General features: G+C 49.1%; 1 protein-coding gene across 21 annotated transcripts in view; it reads left to right on the top strand.

Annotated features, from left to right (window-relative positions):
- Window positions 1-12,642, top strand: part of MYO18A (myosin XVIIIA) — a 91,507-nt gene that overhangs the window by 24,579 nt on the left and 54,286 nt on the right. For 4 of the 21 annotated variants that reach the window (XM_032457565.1, XM_032457567.1, XM_032457569.1 and 1 more), the window contains exon 1: window positions 7,120-7,188. The exons of 15 other annotated variants lie outside the window; for them this stretch is intronic. The gene's annotated coding sequence lies outside the window, so the exon portion shown is untranslated. Of the gene's footprint in view, window positions 1-7,119; window positions 7,189-12,642 lie in introns of those variants that run through there. 2 more of the 21 variants (XM_032457578.1, XM_032457566.1) reach the window with 2 other exon arrangements.

Raw genomic sequence — 12,642 nt, forward strand, 5'->3', positions numbered from 1 at the left:
CGCACAGGTGCTCACATGCCCAGGCTGTTAATGTGGAGGTGGTGGGTTGGTAGGAAAAGGAGAAGCTTTTGCTTCTTCCTTCCTGCTTCTGTGGAGATTGGGTCTGTGCTTTATTTTGAGTTAAGAGGGTTCTAGAAACAAGCCCAGTAGGGGCCTGCAGAGGTGAACACACAGATCCTCAAACACTTATTGAATGTCCAGTGTTTGGAGGACCCTGAGGCTTATCTAAAGGATCCTCTCTGACTTTGAGAATAAACAGCACTGGCTCCAACTCACACCCTAGAAGACCTTCCTGATATTTTATTTAAATTGCTGTGGCTGACCCTTAAACAGGTTTTTTTTTTTTTTTTCTCCTGTGGAAATAGAGAAGAGTTTCCTGCATGTGAAAAAAAGAACAATATTTCATTATGCTTATTCTCTGCTGTCTGCCAGAGGGGGTGGGGATGGGACTATGTGTGTCGTGCATTTAGTAGACTCAGAAGTGCCCCAGGTCGTGATGGGGTTTAGGGCAGGAGTGTGGAGGATTTGGAAAAACCATCCTCAGGGTTGGCCCTTGGCTTTGGGCCTTGCAAGAGCTTGGCAAGCAGAGGTGGTTTGGAAATCCCCAGGGGCCATGAGGAAATCCCCAGCAGCTGAGTCTTCGGAGCAGCAGGCCTTCTGGAACCACCAGTCAGGTGGTCCCCACAGGCAGCCAGGATGGGACTCTGAGGGGATGAGACTCTTGGTCTTATCAGCAAGGACAAGCCCAGACTTCCCTGCTTGGGCTCCGTGCTCGTGAGATGGTGTGGTGTCAACAGGCTCTGAGCGGACTTTTGGGTGTGCCCAGGCAGGGGTTGGAGAGCCCTAAGCCTCAGTGACTTCTGGGGCAGTGATCTGGGACTGTCCCCCGCAAGCCCACTGACCCTCCTGGATTGCTTGTCCCAGACCTCTCCCCACCACACAGGCTCAAGGCGTCCCTAGAATCTTCTGTTTATTCACAGTCATCCATCCATCCAGTTTATTCCATCAATAAGCACTTATTGAGTGCCTACCATATACAGGGACTTTTTTGGGCTGTGGGGATGGAGCAGTGATGGTTCATCCTTGCCTCTTCTTGCTATATTCCTCCAGGGATAAGAGAGAGGCCATCTTAGCGCTGCAGGCCTCTCTGTCTCCAGCTCCCTGGGGTCGCCGGGCCGAGGGGCAACCCCAGGGAGGTGCAATCCCGCGGCCTGGGTGCCGGCGGGCCCTTGAGAAGGTCGCGGCTGCCCTCTGCCGGGCTCCAGCGGAGCTACAGGGCGGGTGCATCCCTGGGTTCCAGAGCAAGTGCCGGCCTGGCCCCACCCCCGGCCCCGCCCCTGCTCTGGCGGGACCAGGAAGCTAGGCCTCTGGGATTGGAGGGACGAGGCCTGGGGCTGACTCTCCGAACAGCGACGTGCCTCCTGGGCAGGATTGTCTGCACCCAGCCCTGGGCGTGCACCTCTGGTCTCGGCAGGTTTCCTTTCAGCTCCCCTTCCCCTCCCTGCGGCCATCTCTGGGCTTCTTCTCACACTTTGGGATCCACTGGTCATTGATGAGTAAAATTAAATAAATGAAAAAATTGATATCTCAAAGGATATTGGTCACTGTCTACTAACACCGTTACACTGTAACTGCATAGAAAACGTTTGTTACACACCAAAGGGGGGGGGCGGTAATAAAGGATAATCATTCCCAAGAGAGGGAGGGCACTGGTGCTGAGGAAGCTTTGAAGTGGCCCTCCCAGAGAATGCGTCTGTCACATGGTGGTGGGGAGCCTCCTACCCCAGGAAGCATAAGCGCTCCAGGCCCTCCCCAGTCCTGAGAACTGAGTGCCTGAAGCAGGATTCCATCCCCCTACCCCCCGCCTCCCTAAATAGAGTTCATTATGACGTTTTATACATTGCAAATTAATTATAATGCAGGCACTACACAATTAGTATCCATTTATGGAAACTGTTTACAGCGTTTGTTTGAGAGTTTTGATTTAAAGGGGGACTAGAAAGACAAATAGGGTCAAAGGAGTAATTTTTTGTTAGGATGTTAATTAGAACATCAGTCTCAACGTTTTACAAACTTATCTCCCTCTAAACCACAAGTAGCTCACAGTCAGTGTTGGGGGGATGAAAAACAAAACCCCCAAAGCCTCAAACCAGGCGTGGTGCTTCCCCACAGTGTTCACCTTGAGGTATTACACACCACCACTAGCTGAGTAAGTAAACAACTTACTCCTCAGAGCCTCCAGTCTAGCCTGCACCCAGCTCTGCTTAGCCACTCTGGTGGCCTGTGCCTGAAACAGAGCCAAGGACCTTTCATTCCCATTTCAGGCACCCAATGTGGGAAAGCAGAGTAGTTGAAGTTGTTACTCTATTTGGATGTTCTTTTGTTCCCTATTCTGTTCCACCCGGCTAATTGCACATGTACCTTTCAGATCACTTAGTTAAATCCAATGGATGTTTATTGGACACCTACTATGTGCCTAGTGCTGGGGAGTGGGGTGGTATCTAAAAGAAGTAGGAAATGGTTCTTGTTCTCCAGGGAGAGAAGGCTTAAACATATGACACAAATAGATTACCATCAAAACATCAGCTTAATCATGATATACACAGCAATAAATTTGACTGCAGGTTTCCCCCACTATACGAAAGTAGAGGGTTCCTATGAAACCTTTTGCAAGTGGAAATAACATAAAGTGAAGAAGCAGTTATCTTAGGACACATCTTGCTAATGGGTCCATAAAATAAATTGAGGTGAAGCACAGTTGCTCACAGATTCAGTTCAAAGCTGCTGCAGCTTGATGTGCTGAGTTGCTGAGTGTAGTTCCCGGGGAAGGAGCTTGGCAGTGCAGCGCAGGGTGCTCCCTGCCTCTGTGAGGGCTTGGCTTGCTGCAAAACAGGCACTGAATGCTATTTTTGCTTTTTTCATAAAAAAAGCCTCTTCTGGCTTCTTTCAGTTATTGAAAACAGGTACTAATGTAGGTCTTTCGTGAAAGCCAAGTTGCATAAAGTGAACTTTCAAAAAGCAGGGGATACCTGTACATGGTTGTGTAAGAAACTATATCAGAGTAGTGTGAAATTGTAAACATCGTATTTTGTGGATTTTTATTATATGCTATACATGACTGTATACATGTGCTTTCAGATACAGAATAATATAAACAAAACCATGTGTACTATACTTTGTGAGCAATAAGGGATTTTTTTAGAGTAATTTTGACTATATTCTATCTTTGCCTTACATGCTGACTTTAAAATCTAACCTCATGTGGTGTGTGACTTCATTGCATCTAATAGAGCACCATGTTGGGTTTACTCAAGAACCACCATGCAAGTGTGGTGACATTTAGGGATAGACAGTGAGTGCTGTGGTTTTTAGTACTAATTTAATCACTACCTACAGTATGGCAGGCCTAATGCTACGTGATTTACATGTACTATTTTTTCTAATTCTCACAACAACCCTGTAAGGTAATTATGCTATTATAAGGCAAAAGAGTGGAAAGTCTAAGAAGTCAACTAACTTTCCGCCAGGTCAGACTGCAAGGAAGAGCCAGGGTTCAGACTTTGCACTATGTCACCACAGAGGCCTTGTGTTTCAGGAAAGACTTCATAAAGCAGGTGGGACTTGAGATGGACCTTGAGAAATGGGGAGGGTTGGGAAGGTGGAGGAGCTGGTGGAGGGATTTTTGTAAATAAAGGCTCTGGGGGTGATGTAGTCAGGGAGCTGTGGGAAGATCTGGCTGAGAGAGTGAGAGCCAGGCGTGCTGGGAGAGGGCGAGAAATGTGAGGGTGAAGTTCTGGGGAGGGACTAGGTTGTGGCCGTCCTTGGAGACAGGCCGAGGCGCCTGGGGGTGGTCTGCTGGCTGTGGGAGTGACCACGTGGCCCCCAGAGCCATAGGGCAGGCCTATGGACCAGCCCCTGAGGTAGCACTGAGCTTTGAGCAGCAGAGGGACTGGCTGTGGTTATGTGAAGCTGAGCGGACTGCTTCCCCCTCTGAATGAAGAGGTTGCCCTTTTCACTAAGGGAAGTGAAACTGCTCTGAGATGGTCTCTGTCAGTAACACCAAGCATCTTGGAGACAGAACAGACAGGAGCTAGTCATCTGAGTAGAAATGTGGGGTGGATGGGCACGTGGTTACTAGTAAGTCAGAATAAGACTGTACAGGTAAAGTGATACTCGGTCACCCGGAAGTCATCTTCCAGGGCACTGCTGAATGGCAGGTGGGCCTGGAAGGCCCTCAGGCAGCCAAAATAGAGGACACCAAGTCTGCATGTGAAAACCCAGGTCTTTCACTCACAGGGCAGCCTGCGGGTTTGCTGACATCCCTCTTGCTCTGCTCTGGACTCTGTTCTATCCGGCTTGGTTATCTAGTTTTCCAGCTTTTGGCAGAAACAGCATATTAGAAGGAGGTGAGACTGCTAGAGAGACAGGCATGCTGACAGGCAGAGTGACAGCCGGTGGTCTGGCAGGGGTAAGGGGCAAAAGAACTAAGAAGCAGATATATGGACATAGAAGAGCACCTGGCCCTCCCAGCGTGGGGTTTGGGGCGGGGCAGGGTGAGGCTTCAGGTTGACTGTGGTGCCTAGACGGGGCTGGTGCCCTTTGAGAGTGATTTGCGGTATTGGTGGGGCAGGAGCCAGGCTGGAAGTCAAGAGTCATTGCCACGGGGACGACGTGCCCTGTGGTACAGGCTGGAGTGGGAACAAGTGGGTTCAAGAGGGAAAGCGCAGAGTTTAAGATGTTTGAGATGAGTTCATGGTGTTTTACTTAAGAAAGCTAGAGAGTCTATAACATGTTATTTTTATGATAGTAAATAGTAATAGAATTTAGGAAACTACTTAAAATAGAAAATATTTTCTCTTTTAAAGGGAGTAGGCTTCAGTTACCTGGAAATTCTGCTTGTGATGCTCCCTGCCCCGTAATGATCACAAATAAATAATAATTGTTAAAACTTAATGAAAACTTATGGACTGGACACTGTTCTTAGAACTTTACAAGTTCGAATTTGTTTAATTCCTACAATAACTCTATGTGGTAGGCACTGTTATTTTCCCCATTTTGCAGATGAAGAAATTGAAGCACAGAGTTAAGTTGTGTTGTTTACTGCATGGAAGCACTAAGATTGAGCCAGGCAGTCTGGCTCTGGATATCTCACTGACTTAACCACTGTACACTGGGACTAGTTCTTTTAAAGCAATTGTTCTCAGAATCACTTGGAGGGCTAAGTTAAGACACAGATTCTGGGTCCCATATCCAGAGTTTCTGATTCAGTAGGTCTGGGATAATAGGGCCTAGAATTTATGCTTCTGACAAGTTCCTAGTGATGCTGATGCTGCTGGTCTGGGGACCACGTTTTGAGAACCAAAGCCCTTTTACTAAGATTTCACCCATCGCATAGTATGTCAGTACAGCACATCCTCATTTTACAGATGAGGGGTTTGAGTCACTGGCCCATGGTCACACAGTTAAGTCATTCATTCTTTCATCCACTGACTCACTCATTTCTCTGCACTCGGCCTTATGCTGGCCGTCCAGCAGAGTGGCTTTCAGCTGTGGCTGCGTTTAAGAATCACATAGAGGAGCTTTTAAAAATCCCAGAGCCCGGGCCACCCTCCCATACCAATTAAATCAGAAACCGAGGGGAAGAGGTGGGATCCGGGCATCAGTATCCCCACAGGGGATTTCAGTATGCTGCTAAGGTTGGCCCTATCATGTCAAGAAAGTACAGGAGATGCAGAGACCTGTGAAATGCCATGTGCCCCAGAAGGACTGGACCATCTCCCTGGGAAGACACACCATTCCGGAGAATGCAGCAGCATGAGCCCCTCATCCTAATGGCCGTGTGTGAAGCACTTGTGAAGCACAGCGAGTGGTAGGTGGGCTTTGGTCCTCTCAGGCAGTGCTTCTCAACTTCTTCACAGAGAAGGTAATAGTGTTTACAGGACCCTCTGGGCTCACAAGGCCGGCCAGGGTCACAGGCCTGGGATCTCCAGACCCCCTGTGGACACCGGTTAGTAGAGAGCTCTGTTCAGCTTTCTAGCACCTCCCCTAACCCCACCCTTTTTCTTCTCAGAGAGGAAGAAAGAGACGATGACTATTTCCTTTTTTTCTGCAGAGCTGACAGCTTCTGACAGATTCAGAAGATCTATCTTTTGGCTCCTTCCCACTGCTCCCAGCTCCGGTTTCAGCGTTACGGGTGTCGCCAGCCTGGTCTGGGCATCCTGTGGTGCTAACTGAAGAGCCCGGCCAGGGCTTCTCTTCATGAGGGGCACTAGCCTTTCACCGGCAGCCCCTGCTCATTGGCCAGACACCCACGATTTCCTCTGCAGGGCCAAGGCTCAGCCACCATGCACCACCTACCCCACCCTCCTCTGTGCCTGCGCAGTCACTGGCTGTGTGGGGGAGAGGACGTGTACACAGAGTACGATTGATTCCCTGCATGTCCCCGGTGCATTTATTACAGTGAGGCGGCCACAGTGGGCCTCTGAGCGATTGTATGGATCTCTGCTCCTGCTGGACTTTACGGGACGGCTGTGTGGCTGATGTTAGGACACAGCGTGCTGTGGGCCCCACGTGTTACACTGGATGTGACATTGGTGGTTGTCTTGGCCTCCGCCGCGGTAATTAGATGGCTGGGGTGAGCCTATGATTTGTGTGTTCTCAAGAACACTGTGCTGTGATCAAGTATTCATGCATGGCGTGTGTGTATGTGTGCGTGTGTGTGTGTGCGTGTGTGTGTGCGCGCACGCATATGCTTGTCTTCATCCTGGCCCGTGGGGCCGGGGGGCTGCAGGTCTCAAATTCCTCTGCTATTTTTAGGGGCCATATCAGCTCAGCTGTCAGGAGCCTGGGTGTGTGTCACTCAGAAAATCTCACCCTCCCTGTCCCTTGCCCCTAACCCTCCAACACTGCCTGCCCCCCACCCCATCTTACTCTAGGAGTCTTCTCCTTCTCTTCCACGCAGGCTGGATCACCCTCTGCCTTCCGGCATACCTGGTTCCCACAGTCCTCCAGGCCACTCACTGTCTCCAACTGGCTCTGGCCAGGGTTGGGCAGCTCCAGATGGGAGGGGCCTGGGGAGAGGGAGGGGAACAGGGGCGGGGCTGCTGCCAGTGCTATTTTGAGCCGCTAACGGAGCAGCATCGGAGAGGAGACTCCTTGCTCTGGGCTGCTCCAGGCCAGGCCATGCGGGTGAGTGTCCCTCTGACCCCCCACCCGGAAATGTCCCAGGCTTCTCATGCTGCTTCCTCATTTAGGAAAGGAGGGGCCTTTTTGTTATTTCCCTAGATGCGACTGAAGGAGGTGCGGAGGGAGGGGTGAGGCTGCCTTGGGACTCCTCTCTGTGCCTCTTGGTGGGGAAGGAATTATCCAGCCCCACAGCCTCCACCTCTCAGAGGCAAGGGGCAGAGGCTCCTGGGCCTGACTCATGATTTTGGGAGTTTTGAAGGGGGCACCATCTTCTAAACCTCAGTGTCCAAGGACTGCATCAGCCACCCCACACACTGGGACACGCCTTCCCCACAAACCACGAATGCTTGAGGCCTTCATTCCTTGGAATGCTATTTTTTTCCAAAGCCCAGAACCCCAGCATTTCCCAGGCCTTTGGAGTCTTGTCCCTGCTTTGTGTCACCAGTGTAGTCTTCCACCCCCTCTTCCTCCTGGTGAACAAGAGTGAGGGGCTTGAGAAGGGTGGTCCTGGAGTTGTCAGGGGTCCCCCTCTCACTGTCCCTGAGAGTGGACTCAGTGTGGCCTCCTCCATTTCTGTGGATCAGACACTCAGAAGGGGCACAGATGGCATCTTGGGATGCCCTGACTGTAGGTCTCTTTTTTAGCAGAGATTACTTCAGAGGAGTAAGTTCCTTTAAAAAGCAAATGAGGAGCGACATAGCTGCCTCCCAGTCTGTTCCATTCCCCCCATGCCACCCCTCCTGGCCACCAAGGGTAAGGTTTTCAGTTGTGTCAGCAGTTGGCAGAGGGTATGGGCTGGCTTGGTGCGGAGGTGTATCAGGAGCCTGAGATGTGCCCAAGGACTGCCCCGCCCCAGCCACTGGCATCAGTGCCTACGTGTCGGGGTGAGAGTGGGTGCTTCCTGGTAGAGATTACAATCCATCCCACCCCACCCCGCCCCACCCTGGGCCTCTAGAGCCTAGCACCAGGTCACAGATTTGGGGCCATGCATGATGACTGCCAGGCAGATGGAAGAGTGCCCTGCAGAGGGGCAGGGAGTATCCCCAGGGAAGGGGACCTCTAGCAGGTCCAGCCGTTGGAGGAGGAAGCCCAGGCCTTCTGCAACTGCAGCGGCAGCAGGAAGCATCCTGGTGTACCTGCTTCCTCTGGGCTGGCCTGGCCGACACTGACTGTGTTGCTCAGCTACTTTCTGTTCCGCCCTGGTCTGGGGGAGGGCTCTTGCTAGAGGCTGGACCAAAGGGGCCAAGGTGTCCCTGCCAAGCTTCTCCCCCTCCTCCTCTGGCTGGCAGCCTGGCCTTTAGGCCACTCCTGCAGAGCCCCCGTTCCTCCCAAGCAGCTCTGTGTAAAGCTTATTCTGGTCATGGGTGGAGGGGTAGCTTATCTCTGGAAACCCCTGCTTTCTACCCAAGATGTTGCCCTGGAAGGTGATGTCATGGAAGGACAGTCGCACAGATGAACCAAGGGAGGTGGGGGCAGGGCTTGCTTCCACCCCCTAACATAAGCCTCTGATGTTCTTGCTGGAGGATAGACCTGGGTATGAGTTCTAATTGGCCTCTTGCTGCTCTGAGGCCTTGGGCAGGTCATTTCTGAGCCTCCTTTTGCTCATTTGTAAAGTAGGAATCATACTAGTATCTTTTTCAAAGGGCTGCTGTAGGGATGAAATGAGATAATGCGTGGAAAGTGTTCAGCACAGTGCCTAGTACTTAGTACATGTGCAATAAAGGCTAACGGTTATTACTGTTACTACTGTTCTCCCCACCCCATCCTTAGATAGGTTGGTGCTAGGTTGGGACTGGCAGGGAGAGGGTCCCTTGGGAGCTACCTTCTGTGTTCAAATGGGAGAGAGAAGGATAGTATGTCTCTTTCTTCTCCAAATGAGAAGCTTGGAGTGTTGGCAGAGGGAGAGGTGCCAAGTTCCCTTGGCCACAGGCCATGGGATCTTCTCTTCCTCTAGACACTCTCTCTCAGGGTACCCGCTGCCCTTGGGGGCTCCCAGTGGGTGGACATCTGGCATGGACACTTGGGCCTCAGTGCATTTGTCCAGGCTGGGCATTCTGTGCCTGAGGGGTGCCTGGTGGGTGGAATGATTCTCTTGGGGGCATTTGTGCACTCCTGTTCCCTCCTGTGAGGGGCACAGAAGATGGAAACTGAAGGGCTGATGGTCCTTGATGGCTATGCAGAAGGTGGAACCCAGCCTGACCCAGCCCCTGGAGAGTGGGGAGTCTTTGGGGCTGAGTGTGGATGGGCCCCTCAGCACAGTTCTTGGCTTTCTCTTTGACAACAAATGCCTTTAGCTATTATCTCCTCTGCTGTTTCTTTTTTATTGATTATTTAGCCATCCTTATAATAGAAATAAACAGTAAGTAACAAATATGTAAAATAAATACCAACTGTCTCTATTGTGCCTAATTCGCACAACTTATGAGATCATTATGATCACTGTTTACTATTTAGGTTCTAGGGTGGTGTTCTGTTTGTTTGTTTTAAGTTAAGTTAGTCAAAAGGCTCCACTCTGCCTTCTTGTTTCAGCTCTTATACAAAGATAACCAGAAGACAGAGCCAGTAGGGCAATGCGATGTAGTGCAAGAAATTCCAGCTCTAGGGCCAGTTGGACAGGGTTTGAATTCCAACTTTGGCACCTGCTAGTGGGGTGGCCTCAGGCAAGTCACTTAACACTTCTGAACCTCATTTTCACTTTAAAAAAAAAATGGAACTTTTTGAGATAGTTATAGCATTTTTACTTTTGTGAAATAAAACAGAATTTACCAGGATGAGTTGTTTTAGGATTAAGATTGTAATCTATGTGAGAAATATATACATATTTCCCCTAGAAGCAATGGTTCAGTATTTACTAACTCAGTGCACCAGCTTTTAGAACATCACTACCAGATTGGGTTTTTTTGATTGATGTTATTTTAGGAGGAGTTTTCCATATGGTTGGTTACATTGTCCACATATTTATTAGTTTAAATAGCAACATAACAGTGTATTGTAGTGAAGTAACATAGTTTACTTACCCCCTCCCTAATTCTTGGGAGTTCATTGTTTCCAATTTAGGTTTATTATATAGAGTGCATCTTTAAGTCTTTGCATGGGTCTGTGAGGGTATTCTCTTCCTTTCTTTAAGTCAGCTCATTGCTTATACATTCCTGCAGGTGGGACAGCCGGGCCAGAGGATGATGTATTTTATGGCTATTGTTGTTCCACAAAGAGCTACTAAGCAATTTCAGAGTGTCCTGCCCTCCCCCTCATCCCCATGGCAATTGGGTTTATATCTACTTACTGTTGCTAAGTTTAGAGATTCGACCTCCCTTGTTTTTCCCACATCCCTGGGAATCAGGATGGACAAATCTTACTCTCCATAATTTACAGCTGGTGGAAGAGTCTAGCTGGGAGTAAGAGGTTTGTGCAGAGAACCCCCTTTGCAGCTCCTCCAGGCAGCAAGCATTTACTAAGTGCCCGCAGTATGATGAGTAAAACAGAGTCCTGGCAGCGAGGAAATCACAATCCAGGGAATGTCATAGACACACAGACAGCTGCCCAAGATCCACCCTGGTTGTGAATCCCAGTGCTGCCACTTACCAGCTGGGGGACCCTCAGCAAGATACTCGCCTTCTCAATTTCTTTACCTAGTAAGTGGGTTGTTGTGAGGATTTGATGAGGACACAGTGTGACGTACCTACCACTGTGCCTGACTCCCAGTGAGAATCCAGTGAGCATTGGTTTCTCTTCCCCTCCATGAAGAGAAAAGGCCAGAAGTGCCAGGGAGGGAGGAGGTGGTCAGAGCCTCAGGGAGTGGTGGGGTCATGGTGAGCTCTCCCCTTTGCAAGTTTAGAAACTCCATTTGGGCACGCTGAACACTAGTAAACTCCACACTATCAATCTGTGCTCTGGCTCGAGCCAGGCCTCCTGACCCCTTCACTGTTGAGGAACTTAACCAGAGCTGACTGCTAAGGATGCCTCGGCCCCTCTGACCTAACACAGCAGAAATGGTGGGCCTCCAACGGAGCAGCACCGGCTTTGCAGTCAGAGCCACTTGGGTTCAAATCCCAGCTCTGAAGCACTTACCAGCTTTGTGACTTAATCTCTTTCTGAGTTTTTTTCCTCATCAGTAAAATGGGAATAATAATAATTCCCATGTCATGAGGCTGTTGTAAGATTTATATTCAAAAATATATGTTAGGGGTGGGTGGGGAGGGACAGACTGGGATTTCAAAATGTAGAATAGATAAACAAGATTATACTGTATAGCACAGGGAAATATATACAAGATCTTCTGGTAGCTCACAGAGAAAAAAATGTGACAATGAATATATATGTGTTCGTGTATAACTGAAAAATTGTGCTCTACACTGGAATTTGACAGAGCATTGTAAAATGATTATAATTCAATAAAAAGTGTTTGAAAAATAGTTTTTTAAAAAGTAAAAAAATATATATGTTAAACAACTTTACAGGGTACATCTCATTCTAGGTGTTCCATATTCAGTACTTACTATTGTTGGAAGTGTCTGAACTCTCCAGAGAGAGAACAGGGCAGGGGACAGAGGCTTTGGCTCCCAAGCACCCTTGCTCCACAGACCTGTAGTTCTCAGCCCCCGGGGTGATTGTAGCGAAGATATTGCACCATCTTTGGGACCTGTGTTCCTCGCCATGTTGGATAAAGATAGGTTATTCTTGAGCCTGAGCAAATCTTAGTTAAAACCCAGTAATAAGGAAGAGAGGCAACAGATCCAGACAGTTCTGCACAGAAGCCACAGAGAGACCTTCCTGCAGGGAGAAACCCACATTTGTGTCCAGAGTGACGCTCATCAGGAACAGCTGTGCAGAGGAATGGGCTGGTGTGAGTGTCCTGGTGTCCCTGCAGCCTCGGGTAGGTGGGCCTCTCCCTGGACACAGAGGAAAACTGGAGCAGGACATCAAAGAATGAATGAGTTAATTAAACAAACAAACAGACTTAAAGTCTATCATGTGAACTGGATAATAGCATAAAGAAGTCAACAAAACAAGTTAAAAATAATTCATTGAAAATAAAACTTCTGTGTGTGTTTTTTTTGTTTTTGTTTTTGTTTTTGTTTTTTGCTATCAATTCGTGATAAGTAATAATAAGAATGAGCCAGTTCTAAGGGGAAGGGGAAGCTCAGTGGTAGAGCACATACGTAGCATGCATGAGGTCCCGGGTTCAATCCCTAGTACCTCCACTAAAAATAAATCCCTATACCTAATTACTACATACCCACTGCCCCTCCCCCCAAAAATAAAAGAATTAGTAAGAATGAACCAGTTCTTAAACTCCACTGACTTGAATGGATTCTTGAGATGAAGCCTCTCCCTGGGCTGACTCTGGGCTGAGGCAGATTCTGCCTCTTGAGTTTCAAGAGGACCAGCTCTGGTTTCTAATCCCTGGATGGGGTGACCGTGCAGTTCTCCAGGCCTCTTGCCCCTTGCAGGTGCTGG

The sequence above is a fragment of the Camelus ferus genome, chromosome 16, assembly GCF_009834535.1.
Source record: "Camelus ferus isolate YT-003-E chromosome 16, BCGSAC_Cfer_1.0, whole genome shotgun sequence".
Lineage (NCBI taxonomy): Eukaryota > Metazoa > Chordata > Mammalia > Artiodactyla > Camelidae > Camelus > Camelus ferus.